Source organism: Bos javanicus, chromosome X, assembly GCF_032452875.1.
Source record: "Bos javanicus breed banteng chromosome X, ARS-OSU_banteng_1.0, whole genome shotgun sequence".
In the NCBI taxonomy this organism is placed as follows: domain Eukaryota; kingdom Metazoa; phylum Chordata; class Mammalia; order Artiodactyla; family Bovidae; genus Bos; species Bos javanicus.
Window position 1 is genome coordinate 117,786,925 of NC_083897.1, and position 23,583 is coordinate 117,810,507.

Genomic DNA, 23,583 nt, shown 5'->3' on the forward strand with positions numbered 1-23,583 from the left:
TAAAAAGTATTGTATTGAGGGCTAAAATGTTAGCATGTAGGTTTAGACAATTTATGCTGTCTTAAAATAAGAGTAACACCTTATATTAAAAATATAATGTAAAAAAAATCTAGTTAATGCTTTGAATGAAACAAATGCCTAAAAGAATAGAAATGTTCCTAATATTTTCTCAGAAAAATTAAAATTACATCTGTCCAGATTAATGGTTCTCTGAAGGTGGTAATTTTACTTCCCAGGGGAAATTTGGCAATATATGGAGACATTTTTGGCTGTCACAAATGGGGAGGAAGGTGTTGCTGGCATCTAGTTGGTGGATGCCAGGGACTCTGATATCATTCTACAATGCACAGATTGCTCACCACAACAAACAACTACAAGCTCAAAATACACATAGTGCTGAAGTTCTATGACCGGGATCTAAGACAGATGCATATAATTTCAGTATTGTCTATATCACTATTACAAATATGTATGTGTTTGTGCATACACAGGAATTAATGCAAGGTTAATGTAATTTGGGAAGAGAAAACTCACTTTTAATTATTTTATTTATAGCACTAAAGTAAAATAATTATACTTATTAAATAAAATAAAAAATATTTTTTAATCTCTATCACCATTATCTATTAGGCTATTCTCAAATGTATGAAGGGAATAAAAGGTTTAATTACTTTGAGTAGATTTTAAATAGCCCCAAAAGATTTAAGTTAGAACTAAGGTTGGGCTCAAAGCGGAAGTCAAAACACTACCCTGTTAAACTCTTATTCCTAACTGCACCCCTGGTGGCTCAGATGGTAAAGAATCTGCTTGGAGTGCAGGAGACCCGGGTTCAATCCCTGGGTTGAAAAGATTCCCTGGAGAAGGGAATGAAAACTCACTCTAGTATTATTGCCTGGAGAAATCCATGGACAGAGAAGCCAGGAGGGATATAATCCATGGGGTCCCAGAGAGTTGGACATGACTGAGCAATTAGCACTACTACAATTCAAACTATCTATCTTAATTTCCAGATGTTCAAGCTGAATTTAGAAACGCAGAGGAACCAGAGATCAAACTGCCAACATACACTGCATCATCGAAAAAGCAAGAGACTTCCAGAAAACCATCTACTTCTGCTTTATTGACTACACCAAAGCCAATGACTGTGTGGATCACAAAAAAACTGTGGAAAATTCTTCAAGAGATGGGAATACCAGACCACTCCTGAGAAAACTGTATGCAGGTCAAGAAGCACCAGTTAGAACTGGACATGGAACAACAGACTGGTTCCAAATCGGAAAAGGAGTACGTTAAGGCTGTATATTGTCTCCCTGCTTATTTAACTTACATGCAGAGTTACATCAAGAGAAACGCTGGGCTGGAGGAAGCACAAGCTGGACTCAAGATTGCCGGGAGAAATATCAGTAATCTCAGATATGCAGATAATACCAACCTTATGGCAGAAAGTGAAGAAGAACTAGAGTCTCTTCATGAAAGTGAAAGAGGAGAGTGAAAAAGTTGGCTTAAAGCACAACATTCAGAAAACTAAGATCATGGCATCCAGTTCCATCACTTTGTGGCAGATAGATGGGGAAAGAGTGGAAACAGTGGCTGACTTTATTTTTGGGGGCTCCAAAATCACTGCAGATGGTGATTGCAGCCATGAATTAAGAGACACTTATTCCTTGGAAGGAAAGTTATGACCAACCTAGACAGCATATTCAAAAGCAGAGACATTACTTTGCCAACAAAGGTCCATCTAGTCAAGGCTATGGTTTTTCCAGTGGTCATGTATGGATGTAAGACTTGGACTATAAAGAAAGCTGAGCACGGAAGAATTGATGCTTTTGAACTGTGGTGTTGGAGAAGACTCTTGAAAGTCCCTTGGACTGCAAGGAGATCCAACCAGTCCATCCTAAGGGAGATCAGTCCTGGATGTTCATTGGAAGGACTGATGCTGAAGCTGAAACTCCAATACTTTGGCCACCTGATGCGAAGAGCTGACTCATTGGGAAAGACCCTCATGCTGGGAAATATTGAGGGCAGGAGGAGAAGGGGACGACAGAGGATGAGATGGTTGGATGGCATCACCAACTCAATGGACATGGGTTTATGTGAGCTCCGAGAGTTGGTGATGGACAGGAAGCCCTGGCGTGCTGCAGTTCATGGGGTGGCAAAGAGTCAGACACGACTGAGTGACTGAACTGAACTGAACTGATAACAATATAAGAAATATATTTGAAATAGTTTTGAAATTTTATGTGTAAGGGAAGGTCTCAAGAGAGATATATAAACACACTAAAAAGCATTGTTCAAATAGTACATGGTGAATTATTTCTGAAAAGTTTGTAAAGAGTTAAACACCACAATATAAAAATGGCTGTGTTGCATGTGCAAGAATGTTATATGTAATCTTTCATTGTTATTGTTCAGTTGCTAAGTCATGTCCAACTCTTTGCGACCTCATGGACTGCAGCACGCCAGGCTTCACTGTCCTCCACTTAAGCTTGCTCAAATTCATGTCCATTGAGTTGGTAATGCCATGCAGCCATCTTGTCCTCTGTTGTCCCCTTCTCCTACTGTCTTCAATGTTTCCCAGCATCAGGGTCTTTTACAATAAGTCAGTTCTTCACATCAGGTGGCCAAAAAATTGGAGTTTCAGCTTCAGCATCAGTCCTTCCAATGAATACTCAGGGTTGATTTCCTTTAGGATTGGCTGCTTTGATGTCCTTGCAGTCCAAGGGACTTCCAAGAGTCTTCTCCAACAACACAGTTCAAAAGCATTAATTCTTCTGTGCTCAGCCTCCTTTATGGTCCAACTCTCACATCCATCAGATCAGTTCAGTTCAGTCGCTCAGTCATGTCTCTGCAACCCCATGGACTGCAGCATACCAGGCTTCCCTGTCCATCATCAACCCCCAGACCTTACCCAAATTCATGTTCATCGAGTTGATAATGCCATCCAACCATTTCATCCTCTGTTGGCCCCTTCTCCTCTTGCCTTCAATCTTTCCCAGAATCAGGGTCTTTTCCAATGAGTCAGTTCTTCACATCAGGTGGCCAAAATATTGGAGTTTCAGCTTCAGCATCAGTCTTTCCAATGAATATTCAGGACTGATTTCCTTTAGGATGGACTGGTTGGATCTCCTTGCAGTCCAAGGGAGTCTCAAGAGTCTTCTCCAACACCACATTCAAAAGCATCAATTCTTTGGCACTGAGCATTCTTTATAGTTTAAGTCTCACACCCGTATGTGACCACTGGAAAAACCATAGCTTTGACTAGATGCACCTTTGTTGGCAAAGTAATGTCTCTGCCTTTTAATATACTGTCTAAGTTGGTCATAACTTTTCTTCCAAGGAGTAAGCGTCTTTTAATTTCATGGCTGCAATTAACATCTGCAGTGATTTTGGAGCCCCCCCAAAATAAATCTGTCACTGTTTCCATGGGTATACAAAATATGGCCCAAGTAGGCCTGATGGTTTTTTAAAGGCCATTTTGTAGACCATCTGTCAGTGTTGTTTAATTTTGTTCATTCCTAACCCAAACCACTCTGGTACTCAAGAAAGATTCATTTAGCAAAGCCTATTAGACACTAATTATTTCATTCAAATACGTATTAGTAGTAATGATAACAATACCAACTTCCCTTTAGTTGTGTGTTGAGTGTCACCAAATTATTGTCAAGGGTGCTAAATGTTATAGCTGCTTTACATGTACTACCTTAAGTTCTGATAATAGTTCAGGTAGATTGATTATTTCTGCATCCTTTTATAAATAAGGAAATTAAACTTCAGTACCATGACCAAAGCCACTCAGTGAGTAAGCGCCAGAGTTCAATTCTGTATCCCGATTACAATTTGCTGTTGTCTATCTGCATGGCATCCAATCCTCTCTGTTTCCTGAGGATTGGGTAGGTGGACTCTGAGTCCAGCTCAGGCCAGGGACAGTGAATTTTTCTCAGAGGCTAGGGGCAGACATAACAAACAGGCCAAAAGAGACATTTATATCAATATAAAGAAGTATATTCAAGATCGCATGGTAAAATGAAGCACAGAATGAGTTAATCATCTTAGTTCTGATTCATGCTTACTTGGCCTGTAGTTTCAGACATAACTTTGTTAAAAACTCTGAGTGCTAATTAGCATTCATTATTTTTCTTTGTTTCTTAGTGTTCAAAACTATTAAGTGGATAATAGAATTGGCACTGATAAATACTCATTGAACTCTTAGGGAGGAAAAAGACATTATGATAAATAGAAGCAAGAAAGCACGGTGCTTTTTATTAAGTGTTAACCATAGCCCTGCTCTTTTCTAACATCAAATGCTGTAGCTCATCAAAATATATGGGCATTGCCTTCAAAAAGTACACTAAATTGTAAGAAATAGACAGTAGAAACCCTGTTTTACTCATTTTTATGTCCCTAATCTAGCACAGTGCTTTAAACATAATGGGGACTCAATAAATATTGCTTGGGTTGAAATGGGAAAGTCAAATATCTAGTGCTCCAAAATTAGCATATTCTGAAAGATAAGTGTACTCTTTTCCAAATAATGGCTAACCCAAATGCTTCCAAGGTACCAGGAAGTCTGCAAAGTGGTTTATATAAATTATGACAATATTTTCTCATATTTTAATTTTTACAATAACAAATGAAAAAAATGATGCAGAAAAATGAAAAAAATGAGAAGATACATAATTTTCAATAAAAATGGTTGGGTCAGGATGTCAAATAAGGCATGGTTTCAGAAATCATGCTTTAAATCACTGCACAGTTTTGCCCTACTCTAAACGTTTTCACAAAAACAAATTTAATTAGGCTTAAATAAGGTCTACTATGAAACAGTGTACACATAGGGGAAGGATAGCCTCAACTGATTGTTACAGTTTCATTAGTCAAATCAATCTTTAGAAATTTGACTAATCTTTTTACAACAGATATGAATGAATGATTTGATCTTAACTCTAATCTACTATTTTGTACTTATACAAACCATTTGTAGATTAACTTAACCATATATCTCATATTTTATCAAATCTTAATTAGTATGTTGTCTGTTTGTATCACATTGTATCAGTTATTCATAAACACTCAACATTTAGAAGTATTTTAGACAATACAATTTTTCTAAATTCAATATACTTACTAGACAAATATATGCATTAAAATATCTGGAAACTGTTTTAATGTGTATATATATACCATTATATAATACTTAAAAATAGTATATATATGTACATCTATGTGTATACACACACACATTCCAATATGCTATAATTAGTTATCCAATATTTCCAGAAACTTATCTACAACTTTGGTGGGAATACAGCTTATATAAACAGCTAACTATATTCAGTCAAAAGCCACTGATAATCAAGGGATCCTTATACACACAAATGTGTACCTTTTTGTGTTAACGTCAATGTGAGGTACAGAGCTGCCGAAAATGCCAATCACAGACTTTGAATATGATTGGATAATTAATAATAATGAAATGACCTGTTGTGCATTTATTGATTAAACAAGATTAAAAAATGTAGTCAGATAAAAAAATGATCTGCTTTGTCTCATCTTAAAAAACTAAATCCTAAATCCTTCTATCCCAACATTAAGTTTTTTTTTCCATTTGAAGATTTTAAATAAAAATCCCATGTAGTTTGTTTTTACTTTATCTATATTCTTCAAGTAAAATTCCATACATGCTAAATGCTCGATACAGACATTTTTCATGTTGGAAAATCGACTCTTTTAGTTAAAATAATTATTTTTGACGCAACTGGAAACAAAAAAAAAAAAATCCAAGAAATTCCAGAAGTTTCAACTTTATAAACTGACATCATAAAACATTTTAATTACATTCAAAAGGATTTCTTTTTGTCATCTGGACACATAATGTAATGACTAAAAGCTAGAAAGGTAAGTATATTGTTAAGTCATTTTAAACTTCAACTGCATTATCAGTGACCATGAGGCATATTCATAAAAATGGTGTGGAGAGGGCAAGCAAAAGGAGATTTTCTTAGAAACTTTGAAATAGATTCCAAAGATGAAACATCAAAAGAGAACTTCCACAATCACTCCAATGTTCATTGCACCACTATTTACAATAGCCAGGACATGGAAGCAAACTAAATGTTCACGAACAGAGGAGTGGATAAAAAAAGATGCAGTACATATATACAATGGAATGTTACCCAACCATCCAAAAAGAACAAAACAATGCCATCTGCAGCAACGTGGATGGACTTAGGGGATATCATACTATGTGAAGTCAGCCAGAGAAATAAAGACAAATACCATATGATAACACTTATATGTGGAATCTTAAAAATGGGTACAAATGAACTTATTTACAAAACCTAAGTAGAAACACAAATGTAGAAAAAAACTTATCACGAGGGGATTGGAATGGGGGAGGAATAAATCAGGAGATTGGGACTGACATATACACACTACTATACATAAAATATACAACTAAGAATGTATGGCGCAGGGAACACTCCTCAAAACTCTAATGACCTGTATGGGAAAAGAATCTTCAGGAAAAAAAAAAGAGAGGATATATGATTATGATTATGTACAACTGATCCACTTTGCTGTGACCTAAAACTAACACTGAGCTTCTCTCACAGGTCGGTTGGTAAATAATCTGCCTGCAGTGCAGGAGACCCGGGTTTGATTCCTGGGTTGGGAAGATCCCCTGGAGAAGGAAATGGCAACCCACTCCAGTATTCTTGCCTGGAGAATCCCATGGACAGAGGAGCCTGGCTGGCTACAGTCCATGGGGTCGCAAGAGTCAGACATGACTCAGCAACTAAACCACCACCACCATCACCAAAACTAACACAACACTGTAAATCAACTTATACTCCAATAAAAATCGTTTTAAAACAGAATTTTCAAATAATTAATGTCCCATTACTTGTTACACCAAATACAAGGTTTAAGAAACTATCATAAATTACAGAGAACTTAGCAAAACTTACCTGAAGAATCTTTGATTTTTTTTTTTGCTTTATCCTTGATTATTTTTAAATATTATGATCTTCTGCTCACAATACCTAAAGTTAAATTAATTTATCCATGATAATTAAAAATAATAAAATTCTGAGCTTCAGCCATTGTATTTAAAAATAAAAACTAAACTGATTTGTATTTACAAAATACATTCACATAAGTTAGCTTTGTTTTATCTTAACAAAAACTAAGGAGGATTCAAGCTGACTTTTCCAAATGTAGCAGTTGTAGAACTTGCATTCAAGTGCTGTGATTAACAGTCTATTTTGAGTGAATGGGGAATCAAACTCATGAAACACATAAAGGAAATAATCATAAAGGCCAATGAGTTCCAAGGGAGCAGGGAAGAGGAATCAATCTTTCAGCAGTTCTATGGAATTCAAAATAAGGTCCTAGATGCATTTCACTGGTCCCTTGGAATAGATTCTTTCTAGGCTGGCACATTGATATAGCCAGTGAATTCATTCTTGTTTTCCATTATAACCTTATAAAAATAATTGCTGTGCCTACTAATATGCTTGACAATTCTATAGAATCAAGTATATGTAGTAATGAGAAGTTTTAACTTAATAGGACATCCTACTGAGGGGCTTCCCTTGTAGCTCACTCAGTAAAGAATCTGCCTGCAGTGCAGGAGACTTGGGTTCAGTTCCTGGGTCAGGAAGATCCCTGGAGAAGGAAATGGCAACCCACTCCAGTATCATTGCCTGGGAAATCTCATGGACAGATGAGCCTGGTGAGCTGCAGTCCATGGGGTCGCAAAGAGTCGGGCACAACTGAGCAACTAACACTAACACTTAACACTGAGGGGTTGGACAAGTTTCAATAAGAGACAGAACTCTCTCTCATCCTCCAGGTTCTCAACCTTTCTCTTCCTTTTAGTGTAGTAAATCATGACATTAAATCAGTTCATCCTCCATGATGTCTCTAGTTAGGGAAATATCACTGGTTTCTTAGAGCTGAAAATTACTTCCATGATTATCTCTGTCCTCTTAATGGATCCTGTACATTACTGATAGATTAAATCTTACTTTTTAACTTTAGGTCCTGATCAATAGCTCACAATATTGCTCACTACCAAATTCAAATTCTTCAAATTGACATTCATTCTATTTTTTAACTGGCTTAACCAACACTATTAATACTTTTGTCTCCCTATTCCCCTTCCAAGGCCTCAGTTCCAATAAACTGAACTTTTAACACAGATTCAGTTTGATGCAATTAATTAAAAAAAAAAAAACTGGTCTATCAATCCTTTCACTGTCAATTATATATCAGGTAGTATATCAAAGAAATACAGATTCAAATGTTAAGAATAAAAGGCAATTCCTCCTTTATCAAAACCTAAATCAACACTATAAAATACACAGTTAAATCTTCTGTATGTGGATCTATCACAAACTTCAATATTCTGCAGAAGCAAAGTTTAAGAAGTTTATATATTTAAAGTGGAAAATTTAAAGATTAAATTAGCTTCTTTAAGTGTGTAACTCACTCCTGTGCTCTCTAAAGTGGCATACACTGCTCATTTAACATTATATTGATATAATATATCAATATATAATATATCAAGAACATCACAGGAACTTAGAGGTCATTTTTGCTAATATCTCATCAGATCCTTGGATATGTACTATAATGTCTTTGTTACCTGTTTTTTTTTTTTTTTTTCTTCTATGCTTGAAAAAACTGGTAAGGGGAAACTACAGTAGGCAAAACTATCCATTTTCAAGAAACCTAAATGTTAATTCTTCCCTATATATGACATAAACATGTACTTCTTTAAGCTTTTATCCCATTATTGCTAATTCTTAACCCACATAGAACAATTTTTTTTTTCTCTGATCTGATGCCTCCAAGCTAAAGGCAAAAGAGAAAAGCAAAGATATACCTATTTGAATGCAGAGTATCAAAGAACAGCACTGAGAGATATGAAAGCCTTCCTCAATGATCAATGCAAAGAAATAGAGGAAAACAATAGAATGGGAAAGACTAGAGATCTCTTCAAGAAAATTAGAGACATCAAGGGAATATTTCATGCGAAGATGGGCACAATAAAGGACAGAAATGGTATGGACCTAACAGAAGCAGAAGATATTAAAAAGAGGTGGAAAGAATACACAAAGAACCATACAAAAAATATCTTTATGACCCAGACAACCACAATGGTGTGATCACTCACCTAGAGCCAGACATTCTGGAATATGAAGTCAAGCAGGCCTTATGAAACACCACTATGAACAAAGCTAGTGGAGGTGATGGGATTCCAATTGAGCTATTTCAATCTTAAAGATAATGTTGTGAGTGCTGCACTCAATAAGCCAGCAAATGTTCAATAACTCAGCAGTGGCCACAGGACTTGAGAAGTTCAGTTTTCATTCCAATCCCAAAGAAAAGGAATTACAAAGAATGTTCAAACTACTGTACAATTGCACTCATCTCACACACTAGCAAAGTAATACTTAAAATTCTCCAAGCCAGGCTTCAACAGTACGTGAACCATGAAGTTCCAGATGTTCAAGCTGGATTTAGAAAAGGCAGAGGAACCAGAGATCAAATTGCCAACATCCACTGGATCATAGAAAAAGCAAGAGAATTCCAGAAAAACATCTACTTCTGCTTTATTGACTATGCCAAAGACTTTGTGTGGATTACAACAAACTGTGGAAAATTCTTCAAGAGAATGATTTCTCCTGAGAAATCTGTATGTAGGTCAGGAAGCAACAGTTAGAACCTGACATGGAACAACAGACTGGTTCCAAATTGGGAAAGGAGAACATTGAGGTTGTATATTGTCACTCTGCGTATTTAACTCATATGCAGAGTACATCATGCAAAATGCCAGGATGGATGAAGCACAAGCTGGAATCAAGTTTTCTGGGAGAAATACCAATAACCTCAGATATGCAGATGACACCACACTTATGGCAGAAAGCGAATAGGAACTAAAGAGACTCTTGATGAAAGTGAAAAAAGAGAGTGAAAAACCTGGCTTAAAACTCAACTTTCAGAAATCTAAGATCATGGCATCCAGTCCCATCACGTTATGGCAAATAGATTGGGAACGATGGAAACAGTGACAGACTTTATTTTGGGGGGCTCCAAAATAACTGGAGATGGTGACTGCAGCCATGAAATTAAAAGACGCTTACTCCTTGCAAGAAAAGCTATGACCAATCTAGACAGCATATTAAAAAGCAGAGACATTACTTTGCCACCTTCTAGTCAAAGAATGTGAGACCTGAACTATAACGAAAGGTGAGTGCCGAAGAAGTGACGGTTTTGAACTATTGTGTTGGAGAAGATTCTTGAGAGTCCTTTGGACTGCAAGGAGATCAAACCAGTCAATCCTTAAGGAAGAATATTCATTGGAAGGACTGATGCTGAAGCTGAAACTCCCATACTTTGGCCACTTGATGTGAAGAACTTACCCATTGGAAAAGACCTTGATGCTGGGATAGATTGAAAGCAGGCAGAGAAGGGGACAATAGAGGATGAGATGGTTGGATGGCATCACTGACTCAATGGACATGAGTTTGAGTAAGCTCTGGGAGTTGCTGATGGACAGGGAAGCCTGGCCTGCTGCAGTCCATGGGTTGCAAAGAGTCAGACACAAATGAGCAATTGAACTGAACTGATAAAACTGGTAAGGGGAAACTACAGGAGACAAAATTATCCATTTTCAGGAAATTTAAATGTTAATTCTTCCCTATATTCGACATAGCCCTGAAGTTTCAGCTTTGATCCCATTATTCCTAATTCTTAACCCACATAAAACAATTTTTCTCTCTCATCTGATGCTTCCAAGTCATAAAATCTTATTATGCTGTTTTTCTTTTTTTCTTCTTTTTTTTGGCTGCTGGGTTTGTGGGATCTTAAACCCATGTCCCCACTTTAAAAGTGCTGAGTCTTAACTACTGGACTGCAAGGGAATTCCCTGATTCTCTTTAATTATTCTCTAAATTAGCAGTGTGTTTACTATCAAATGTCCCATAGACTGTATGGCCCAGTTCCCAATATCTTTTATTATGGTTAACATTTTTAGTTTATTCAGACAGACAACCACACAGAATTATATACTGACTTATTATTTCACATATAGCAATTAAGGGCTGCTTCTGAGAAAGTAAAAATGGACTGCAGTGACACTTGTGTATTGTCAAGATCTTCTTGGTTCAAAACTGTTAAAATGGTTTGAACAAAATGACCTGGAATAGACTGCTAAATATATTTCATATATGTGTGTTTATTCTTTTTATATATTTACATATGTGTAACATCCGGAGAAGGCAACGGCACCCCACTCCAGTACTCTTGCTTGGAAAATCCCATGGACAGAGGAGCCTGGGAGGCTGCAATTCATGGGGTCGCTAAGAGTCGGACAGGACTGATTGACTTCACTTTCACTTTTCACTTTCATGCACTGGAGAAGGAAATGGCAGTCCACTCCAATGTTCTTGCCTGGAGAATCCCAGGGGCGGGGAAGCCTGGTGGGCTGCCGTCTATGGGGTCGCACAGAGTCGGACACGACTGAAGTGACTTAGCAGCAGCAGCAGCATCTGTAACATCTTTATAAATGTACAATATAAGTTATGTTATTATACTTCATTTCTTTATAATTAAGCATCAAGGGTAAAGAAAATAAAAGAGCAAGTATACCAGGCTTAAATTAGATGATTTAAGTTTTCTCTTAAAACAGAGGTAGGAAATAATGCTGACATACTTTTCCACACTGATTGAACACTGATAGTGTATAGCAGGATGATACTTCCCAAGGCAATTCATTATGGCTCTAGGCATGCTAGATTTCATCTCAGTGTAAGAAATCCTCATCTGTCACCCTATCCCCTTCCTCATGCTCTATTCCTATTTCATTCTTTAAACACATTTTTAAGTTTTTAAAATATTTGTGTTTCCTTTTTAAACAGATCAGATCAGTCGCTCAGTCGTGTCCAACTCTTTGCGACCCCACGAATCGCAGCACACCAGGCCTCCCTGTCCATCACCAACTCCTGGAGTTCACTCAGACTCACGTCCATCAAGTCAGTAATGCCATCCAGCCATCTCATCCTCTGTCGTCCCCTTCTCCTCCTGCCCCCAATCCCTCCCAGCATCAGAGTCTTTTCCAATGAGTCAACTCTTCGCATGAGGTGGCCAAAGTACTGGAGTTTCAGCTTTAGCATCATTCCTTCCAAAGAAATCCCAGGGCTGATCTCCTTCAGAATGGACTGGTTAGATCTCCTTGCAGTCCAAGGGACTCTCAAGAGTCTTCTCCAACACCACAGTTCAAAAGCATCAATTCTTGGGCGCTCAGCCTTCTTCACAGTCCAAGTCTCACATCCATACATGACCACAGGAAAAACCTTAGCCTTGACTAGACATCTGAACCTTTGTTGGCAAAGTAATGTTTCTGCTTTTGAATATGCTATCTAGGTTGGTCATAACTTTCCTTCCAAGGAGTAAGCAATACTCCTTCAAATTTTTCAGTCTCAAGTATCTGGAACAACCAGGAATAGAAGTCAGTATATTCTTATTTTATTAGATTTGATAAAGACCTATTGCATGAAAGTTGATACGGCAGTTACTCTGTACAAATTAAAGGTTTATAAAGCACGATATTTCCCTTAAGGAATTTATAATCTAGTAGAGATTAAAGGACTTCTGTGCAAATAATCTAATCACACTCTCAAGCATGAGGAGAAAGCATGTGATATATAACTCAAAGGTTGAGAGGACTCAAATGTCATTACAACTGCAGAAATAAATTTTAATAAGCTTTCATCTTTAAATGGGAAAACTTTAAAATTTGTAATGTGTGTTCATAACTGTTTTACTCCTTTCTACCCCTTCTTAAATAGTGCTGATATTTAGGTCAGGTATATTTGCTCAAAACAGAGCAAGAGACTCTTCCATGGTCAGTGGAACCCACTTGAGTGAGACAGAACTAAATTACCTAGAAATGCCCCAAAAAACTGGTACTAAAGGTGATGTCTGAACATTGCAAATTGTCTCCTAGCTCATAAATTTACTTAAATCAGCCAGGTTAATCCAAATCTAAGTAATAATCTTACACAGAGTTTGTAACAAAAGAAAGAAGTCAAAACTGCTGACTTGTATAAGTGCTTTGTATAAAAACAGTTGCCTTGTTGTACAAATAAGATTATCAGTTCTCACTTATGCTTTAATCAATTATCCATTCATGAATTAAGGTATTTATCAAAAATCTCTGGTATACTATTTGACCATGCCAAGATCATCACCAGCATATATATCCAAAAAGCAAAGGGCAGGGTTGATCTGACCCAGTCCTGATATCGACCCACTCCTCCAAATGGCAGAGCAAGGGCCAAGGGAGAGCACGCCACACAATCAAATGGGACTGGCAGAGATAGCATTATCTTGGCTGTGATTGGCTTCCCTGATAGCTCAGTTGGTCAAGAATCCACCTGCAATGCAGGAGACCCCAGTTGGATTCCTGGGTTGGGAAGATCTAATGGAGAAGGGATAGGCTATCCATCCCAGTATTCGTAGGCATCCTTGGTGGCTCAGCTGGTAAAGAATCTGTCTGAAATGCGGGATACCTGGGTTCTATCCCTGGATTGGGAAGATCCCCTGGAGAAGGGAACGGCTACCCACCCCAGTATTCTGGCCTGGAGAATTCCATGGACAGAGGGGCCTGGTGGGCTACATACAACCCACGGAGTCACAAAGAATTGGACACAACTGAGCGACTTTCACTTTCACTTCCTGGCTGTGATTTTCCATTTCTCCAACCAGGTTGTAATATAATCAGTGGGTTATTTCTTTCCTTGGACATTCCTAAAACATGTAAGCCAACCACATCTTATTTGTTGAGAATGATACATAATGGCATCTTCTAAAACTTGTAGGGGGAAAAAAAAAAAAACAGAACATTTCTGACATTGCAAGGTGCCAACAGATCTAAGTGATGACTGCATTCTAAACTGTTCATAAGAAAGGAACACTTCTTAAGAGAACAGCAAAAACAGGGGGGAAAATACTTAGAAATAGGCTTTGATCAATAAATTACTTTTATTTACACTGGTTAAAAGAAATCAATTCAAATGAGTTTTGAGATCTTTTGGCCAAATGTTACTCAATATTTTTGCTCTCATAAATATATGTCTCCTTTGCTTTTATTATTAAACTTCACAATAACTTACTGTTCCTCATTTTATCCTTATGAGAACAGTACCTTGAGAGCCACATAAAATGAACATTCCAAGCAGTTTCATATTTTCTGCAGAACTCTGGAGAAGGTAATAAGAGGTATTTATATGGACGTAATTTTCTTTGCATTTGGTGAGCATATTTATCTTTTCTTGTTACTTCTGTATCCATAGATTAAATACAAAAGCTTCTCTTTTAAAGCAACTTTCCCATGCATCTTGAATACATGTGGAACAGCTTCACTTGCTTTACAGACAAGGACCAAAGTAAAAATGCACATATGTGTAGTCAAACCTCAATTACGATGGGTTAATTAAACAGTAGAATTCTGAGTAGTGAGTATGCCTGTGACATAGTACAGAATTCAGTACTGAATACGGAGTATGCCTGTGACATAGTATAGAATTTGAGCTCTGTCATTCCCAATAGAAATTTGCCTTTAAACACAGCAAATTTATCTGAATTCAAGACATACTGATGGTTAAGAATCAATGTTCTTTCATGTTCAACTAAGCAGGAAAAGCACTGCTAATTTATTGTAAAATGGTAAGATATTTCCCAATTTCAAAGATGTTAAAATGTGAAGGCGAAAGTGTATCTTTGAATCTATGAAATATGTTACATGCCCTCTTTAGCCTGAGAAACTTGTATGATGGTAGTAATGATGATTTTATTCCAGACTGCAGGACAGCATGTAGACAATTACAAAGACTGTAGGAATGAAGAGATGCTTTCCGTCGACTTCCTGCCTGTGTCACTAATTTTTAAAGTCTTTGGGAGAGTGACTACCAGTACTGTTCAAAGTGGCAGTTACACACCACTCATCGTGTTCTTCAATGAGTTCATTTTCTACCTTTCCGGTTTTTCCTTATTCATATAGGGGTGAAAGTAAAATCCAGTCAGTTTCACTGCCTAAGAACCCAAGCGAAATACTAGATTTTACCTTATGTCTAGATTTGGCATATCTGTACATCATGACAAACAACATCTGTAGGTACTTGGCATACAGCACAAGTTTCTGTGTTCTCTGGGGTGAGAGAGGGACTCAGAGTAAGTACTCAACATAAGCAGCAACACAAAAGACAAAATGTTCTTTATCCTTTCCAGATAATTTAATTTTATGCATATATATAAGTATATTTCCAAAAATATGATAATAAATGAATAGAAAAGCACTAGAAATCCTCAATATATTTCATATTGTCTGCTTTTTTTCATTCTACTTATAAAGGATGCCAGAAAAATGACAATGTGAGACAATGAGGCTAGGATTAATAGTGTTAGAATCCAAAAAAAAAGTGGGAAAAAACTCTAAAAGAACACTATGCAGAAGCAGAACTTCTAAAAAGAAATGTCTTAAAATTTTAACTAGGTGAATTCACTGCATGTCTGCATGCTAAGTTGCTTCAGTCATGTCTGACTCTTTGCAACCCTATGAACTGTAGTCCGCCAGGCTCCTGTGTCCATGGTATTCTCCAAACAAGAATACTGGAGTGGATCGCCATGCCCTCTCCAGGGTGAATTCACTGCAAATACCTATTAAAATCACCATTTTTTTCCTTTTTTGCCCTAAATAATCAAAGCAGCATGTGTTGATATGAGGACTATATCATCAGTTGCTATGATTTTAGCAACTGAAAGGAAACAGAATTTATAACGCTTTATTAAGAAGAGGAGGAAACTGAAGTTCAAAGGAATAAAATGTGTATCATCTATTTTCACATATAAAGTCGCACAGCCAAAATTAAAGCCACTGAATTTTAGTTAAGTTTTCCTTATCTTTCAAAAGCATTACCCTAATATGACATATATACATATGCACACATACATATAGTTATTATATTCTTACACTGTAATCAATGACACAGAAAACAGTTGTTTTCAGTATTCATGGTGACCGTTATGACAATCAAAGAGTGGCTTATAATTTGGTCTGTGGACCTGAGAAAGTTCTCTAAACTATTATTTTCCACAGAGGGAATAATCTCAAATGCCTAATGTTTTCAGGGATGTAAGACAGTATCAAACTACGGTGTGAACAATTTAATGGAAGTCACAGAATGCTTGATAAGGCACAAACCATCAAGAATACCAATTGTTACTTTCTCATTTTTTCCAGTTGAAGAGGCTGTGTCTCAATGGTTAAGGGATTTGCTCAAGGCAACTCAATTAGTTCAAAGTAAATCATTGCAGGTGACCTACATTTCACTAATTACAAGCATTCTGTGCAAATATGTGAGAGATGCACCTACTTACAGACAAATGCCAACCTCTCCTACATCCTTGTTTCTACATATAGGACCAAGCCCAGTCTGCATCTTGTTGTTGTTGTTTAGTTGCTAAGTTGTGTCCAACTCCTTGCAAACCCATGGATTGCAGCACTCCAGCCTTGCCTATCTTTCACTATCTTCTGGAGTTTGCTCCTGTTTATGTCCATTGAGTAGGTGATGCCATCTAATCATTTCATCCTCTGCTGCCCCCTTTTCCTTTTGCCTTCAATCTTTCCCAGCATCAGAGTCTTTTCCAATGAGTCATTTCTTTGCATCACATGGCCAAAAAAATATTGGAGATTTGGCTTCAGCATCAGTTCTTCCAATCAATATTCAGGGTTAATTTCTTTAGGATTGATTGGTTTGATCTCTTTGCAGACCAAGGGACTCTCAAGAGTCTTCTCCAACACCACAATACAAAATTTTCAATTCTTCAGCTCTCAGTCTTCTTTATGGTCCAACTCTGGCTCAGAGGTTAAAGCATCTGCCTGCAATGCGGGAGACCTGGGTTTGACCCCTGGGTTGGGAAGATCCCCTGGAGAAGGAAATGGCAACCCACTCCAGTATTCTTGCCTGGAGAATCCCATGGATGGAGGAGCCTGGTAGGCTACAGTCCACGGGGTCACAAAGAGTCAGACATGACTGAGCGACTTCACACACACTTTCACGCACATCTGAACATGACTACTGGAAAAACCATAGCTTTGACTATATGGAACTTTGTTGGCAAAGTGATTTCTCTGCTTTTGAATATGCTGTCTAGTTTTGTAATAGCTTTCATTCCAAAGAGCAAGTATCTTTTAATTTCATGGCTGCAGTCACCATCTGCAGTGATTTTGGAGCCAAAGAAAATAAAATCTGTCACTGCTTCCATTTTTCCCCCTTTTATTTACCATGAAGTGACGGGACCGGATGCCATGATCTTAATTTTCTGAATGTTGAATTTTAAGCCAGCTTTTTAATTCTCCTCTTTCACCCTCCTCAAGAGGCTCTTTAGTTCCTCTTCACTTTGTTTCATTAGAGTGGTATCATCTGCATATCTGAGGTGGTAGATATTTCTCCCAGCATCCTTGATTCCACCTTGTGAATCATCCAGCTCAGCATCTCACATGATGTACTCTGCACAGAAGTTAAATAAGCAGGGTGACAATATACAACCTTGATGTATTCCTTTCCCAATTTTGAACCAAGCCATTATTTCTTTTTGTTTCTTGACCTGCACACAGCTTTCTCCGAAGACAAGTAAGGTAGTCTGGTATTCCCATCTCTTGAAGAATTTTCCACAGATTGTTGTGATCTACACAAAGGCTTCCGTGAAGTCAATGAAGCACACACATTTTTTCTGGAATTCCCTTTTTTTCTCTATGATCCAGTGGATGTTGGCAATTTGATCTCTGGTTCCTCTGCCTTATCTAACCAAGCTTGTACATCGGGAAGTCCTCAGTTCATGTACTGCTGAAGCCCAGGTTGAAAGATTTTGAGTATAACTTTACTAGCATGTGAAATGAGTATAACTGTCCAGTAGTTTGAACATTTTTTGGCATTCCCCTTATTTTGGATTAGAAAGAAAACTGACCTTTTCTGGTCCTGTGGCTACTGCTGAGTTTTCCAAATTTGCTGATGTATTGACTACAACACTTTAACAGCATCATTTTTTAGGATTTGAAATGTCTCAGGTGGAATTCCATCACCTCAACTAGCTTTTTTCATAGTAATGCTTCCTAAGGACCACTTGACTTCACACTCTAGGATGTCTGAATCTAGGAGAGTGACCACATCATTACAGTTATCTGGGTCTTTAAGACTTTTCTGTATAGTTCTTCTGTGTTTTCTTGCAACCTCTTCTTAATCTCTTCTCCTTCTGTTAGGCCCTTGCCATTTCTGTCCTTTATTGAGCCCATCCTTGCCTGAAATGTCCCCTTGGTATCTCCAACTTTCTTTCAGAGATCTCTAGTCTTTACCATTCTATTGTTTTCCTCTATTTCTTTGCACTGTTCACTGAAGAAGGCTTTCTTACCTCTCCTTGCTGTTCTTTGGAACATTGCACTCAGTTGGTTATATCTTTCCCTTTCTCCCCTGCCTTTTGCTTCTCTTCTTTCCTCAGCTATTTGTAAAGCCTCCTCAGACAACCAATTTGCCTTGTTGCATTTCTTTTTCTTGGGGATGATTTTGGTCATTGCCTCCTGTACAGTGTTACAAACCTCCATCTGTCATTGTCCAGGAACTCTGTCTACAGATCTAATTCCTTGAATCTAGTCAACACCTCCACTGTATAGTCATAAGGGATTTGATTTAGGTCATACCTGAATGGGCTAGTGGTTTTCTCTACTTTCTTCAATTTAAGCCTGGATTTTGCAATAAGGAACTCATGATCTGAGACACAGTCAACTCCATGTCTTGTTTCTGCTGACTGTATACAGCGTCTCCATCTTAAGTTGCAAAGAATGTAATCAATCTGATTTTGGTGTTGACCATCTGGTGATGTCCATGTGTAGAATTGTCTTTTGTGTTGTGGGAAGGGGGTGTTTGCTATGATCAGTGTGTTCTTTTGACAAAACTCTGTTAGCCTTGATCTGTTTCATTTTATATTCCAAGGCTGCACTTGCCTGTTACTCCAGGTATCTCTTGACTGCCTACTTTTGCATTCCAGTGAATTTTGCATTCCATTTCATTCCAGTGAAAAGGACATTTTGGGGGGTGTTAGTTCTAGAATGTCTTATAGATCTTCATGCTGCTGCTGCTGCTAAGTCGCTTCAGTCGTGACCGACTCTGTGCGACCCCATAGATGGCAGCCCACCAGGCTCCCCTGTCCCTGGGATTCTCCAGGTGAGAACACTGCAGTGGGTTGCCATTTCCTTCTCCAATGCATGAAAGTGAAAAGTGAAAGGGAAGTCGTGTCCAACTCTTCGCGATCCCATGGACTGCAGCCTACCAGGCTCCTTCATCCATGGGATTTTCCAAGCAAGAGTACTGGAGTGGGTTCCCATTGCCTTCTCCAAGGACTTCATATAACAAGTCAATTTCAGCTTCTTCAGCATTAGTGCTTGGGGCACAGACTTGGATTACTGTGATGCTGAAAGGTTTGCTTTGGAAACAAATTAAGATCATTCTGTCATTTTTGAGACTGTACCCAAGTAATGCATTACAGACTCTTTTGTTGACTATGAAGACTACTCCATTTCTTCTAACGGATTCTAACCCACAGTAGTAGATACAATGGTCATCTGAATTAAATTCACCCATTCCCGTCCATTTTAGTTCACGGATGCCTAAGATGTCCACGTTCACTCTTGTCATCTCCTGTTTGACCACGTCCAATGTACCTTGACTCAGGGTCCTAACATTCCAGGATCCTATGCAACATTGTTCTTTACAGCATCAGAATTTACTTTTACCACCAGATACGGCCACAACTGTGTGTTGTTTCTGCTTAGGCCCAGCCACTGCATTCTTTCTGGAGCTGCGAGTAGCTGTCCTCTGCTCTTTCCCAGTAGCATACTGGACACTTCTGACCTGGGAGGCTCATCTTCCAATGTTATATCTTTTTGCATTTTCACACTGTTCATGAGGTTCTTAAACCAAGAATACTGCCATTCCCTTCTCCAGTGGACCTGGTTTTATCAGAGCTCTCCACCATGACCTGTGCATCATGGGTGGCCCTGCAAGTCATGGCTCATAGCTTCATTGAGTTAAGCAAGCCCCTTTGCCACAAAAAGGCTGTGATCCTTGAAGTGGATCTTAGCCTGATTCTTAGGCTCTACCAAATATTCAGTAACAGAAGACCACCACCGCCCATACTTGGCATCAGATTCTTTCAGAGGATTTTAAGACAAGAGCAAGCAGGCCAGCAAGGCAGCATTAGCCATTCGTTTTGAAAAGGAGTCTATACAGCATTCCATATAGGGCTTCCCTTGTGGCTCAGCTGGTAAAGAATCTGCCTGCAATGCAGGGGACCTGGGTTCAAACTCTGGGTCGGGAAGATCCCCTGGAGAAGGGAATGGCTAACCACTCCAGTATTCTGGCCTGGAGACTGCATAGTCCATGGGGTCACAAAGAGCTGGACACGACTGAGCAACTTTCACTTTCACAGCATTCCATATAGCCATTCATGAAGTATTCTCTCTGACTCTTCAGAAGAAACCCAATGTCCATACTGTCCAGGTGTGGGAGTCTTCTTAGTTTAAGAGCCTCATGCAATATAACAGTTAATATCTCAACAGTTCTGTGGCAAAGCTTCCAGTTTTGAAATTCACTGCACTCAGAGAACTGTAAAGTTTCTGTCTTTCCTTAAGTCATTTAAAGTTTTCTCAGGCCTAAAACAATTTATCAATCATTCATTAATTTTATTATAATCAATTTTGCATTCTAGTATAACTAGAATATTATCTTTATCAGGTTTCAGAGTAATCCATTTTTCCAGGTCAAATTGTCATGCAGAAGAGGAATTTTATTTTTAACTTATCCATGAATCTTCAAGGTCATTAAAGAAATAAGAGAGTTTTGAGACTTTTTTTTCAAGGTCAAGATTGTATATTATTCTAAGGCACTTATGTTTGTAGGTTAAGATCCTGGATCACTTATTTGATCATCTTCTATTAAAAATTACTCAGTAACTAAAATGTATCTGGCAATATTCTAGGTGTAGTACAAAACACATAGGTATATCTCTGCCTTCAAAGAGCTTATATTCTAAAAGAGGAGGATGTGCTGTGCTCAGTTGCTCAGTCATGCCCAACTCTTTGCACCTCCATGGACTACAGCCTGCCAGGCTCCTCTGTGCATAAGGATTCTCCAGGCAAGAATACTGCAGTGGCTTGCCATGCCTTTCTCCAGGGGATTTTCCTAACCCAGGTCTCCTGTATTTCAGACGGATTCTTTACCATCTGAGACACCAGGGGAGCCCACGAAAACTGGAGTGGATAGCCTATCCCTTCTCCAGGGGATCTTCCTGACCCAGTAATCGAACCAGGGTCTCCTGCATTTCAGGTGAATTCTTTACCAGCTGAGCTACCAGAGAAGCCAAAAAAGGAGGATAGATTCAATAAATAAATTACATAATACACTAGAAGTTGTTAACTACTGAGAAAAACATACCATGAACATGATATAATGAGTCCTTGGAGATTAGCAGTATACACTTTAGAATTTGAGGTAACTTTGGCATTTTTGAAAATAACAAGGTTTGTATGGAATATTTTAAACATTATAAGAAAACAATCCATATATATATATATGCTAATATTTGGGGCTGAATTTCCCCTTTTACTTTTTCCACTGTTTTTCTTAATGATTGTTTTTTCTATTTCACCTGTTACCATTATAAATAGGCTGAATTTCAAGAAAATTGTAAAGTTAGACACTCAGTGGTAAAAATTAGAAACATTAAAAAGTTTAAACAGCTCTTTCTCAAGGGACCTATGAATACATTTTCTCTTCACTGCATTGCCTTATATTTGGGTTAATCGTTCTTTATTACTATGTTTAAGAGGAAACAGAGAAAAAGCAAAATGTCACTTCTTCAAAACACTAGCACTTGAATTTGAAGATGTATTTATTCATATTATTAAAAACACAAAAGCAAACATTTCCTTTCAGTAGAATAGCAAGCAGTAATCTTAAATTATAAAATTTTGTATATTAAATTTAGAGGAAATTGTTTTAGAGATAAGAGATTCTTTAGAACTGAGATGCAAAAGAGCCTTGAAGGCAGATATTTGCAAATAAGGCCAAAACACAATGATTTTAAAATGAGTGTTCAATAATAGCAAATGAAACAACTGACAAAGGATTAATTTCCAAAATATACAAGAAGCTCATACAACTCAATGCCAGAAAAATAAACAACCCAATCAAAAATTGGAAAAAAGACCTAAACAGACATTTCTCCAAAGAAGACAAACACATGAAAAGATGCTCAACATCACTCATTACTAGAGAAATGCAAATCAAAACTACAATGAGACATCACCGCACATGGGTCAGAATGGCCATCATCAAAGAGTCTGCAAACAATAAATGCTGGAAAGGGTGTGGAGAAAAGGGAATGCTTTTGCACTGTTGGTGGGAATATAAATTGATACAGCCATTATGGAAGACAGTATGGAGATTCCTTTAAAAACTAGGAATAAAACCACCATATGACCAAGGAATCCCACTCCTAGGCATATACCCTGAGGAAACCAAAATTGAAAAAGACACATGTATCCCATTGTTCATTGCAGCACTATTTACAATAGCTAGAACATGGAAGCAACCTAGATGTCCATCCACAGATGAATGGATAAAAAAGGGGTGGTACATATACACAATGGAATATTACTCAGCCATTAAAAAGGAACACATTTGAGTCAGTTCTGATGAGATGGATGAACCTAGAACCCGAGGAGATGATGAACCTAGAACCTATTATACAGAGTAAAGTGAGTCAGAAAGAGAAAGATAAATATTGTATTCTAACAAATATATACGGAATCTAGAAAAATAGTATTGAACTTATTTACAGGGCAGAAATGGAGAAACAGACATAGAGAATAGTTTTATGGACATGGGGAGAGAAAAGGAGAGGGTGAGATGTATGGAAAGAGTAACATGGAAACTTACATTACCATATGTAAAATAGATAGCCAATGGGAATTTGCTGTATGGCTCAGGAAATGCAAACAGGGGCTCTGTATCAATCTAGAGGGGTGGGATGGGGTGGGAGATGGGAGGGAGATTCAAAAGGGAGGGGATATGTGTATACCTAAGGCTGATTCATGTTGAGGTTTGACAGAAAAGAACAAAGTTCTGTAAAGCAATTATCCTTCAATAAAATAATTAAAAGATTTTTTTTAAAAATGAGTGTTTCAAATAAGTATGAAAATCATATATTTCATCAGCACCTTTCTCAATTTACATACCCACTGAGTGTAAATGGGACTTAACCTCTACTTATGTGAAAAATACATTGTAAAAATTACTATTTAAGGAAAGTGAAACCTGCTCAGTCGCATCCAAGTCTTTGTGAGTCCATTGACTACACAGTCCATGTAATTCTCCAGGCCAGAATACTGGAGTGGGTAGCCTTTCCCTTCTCCAGGGGACCTTCCCAACCCAGGGATCGAACCCAGGTCTCCTGCGTTACAGG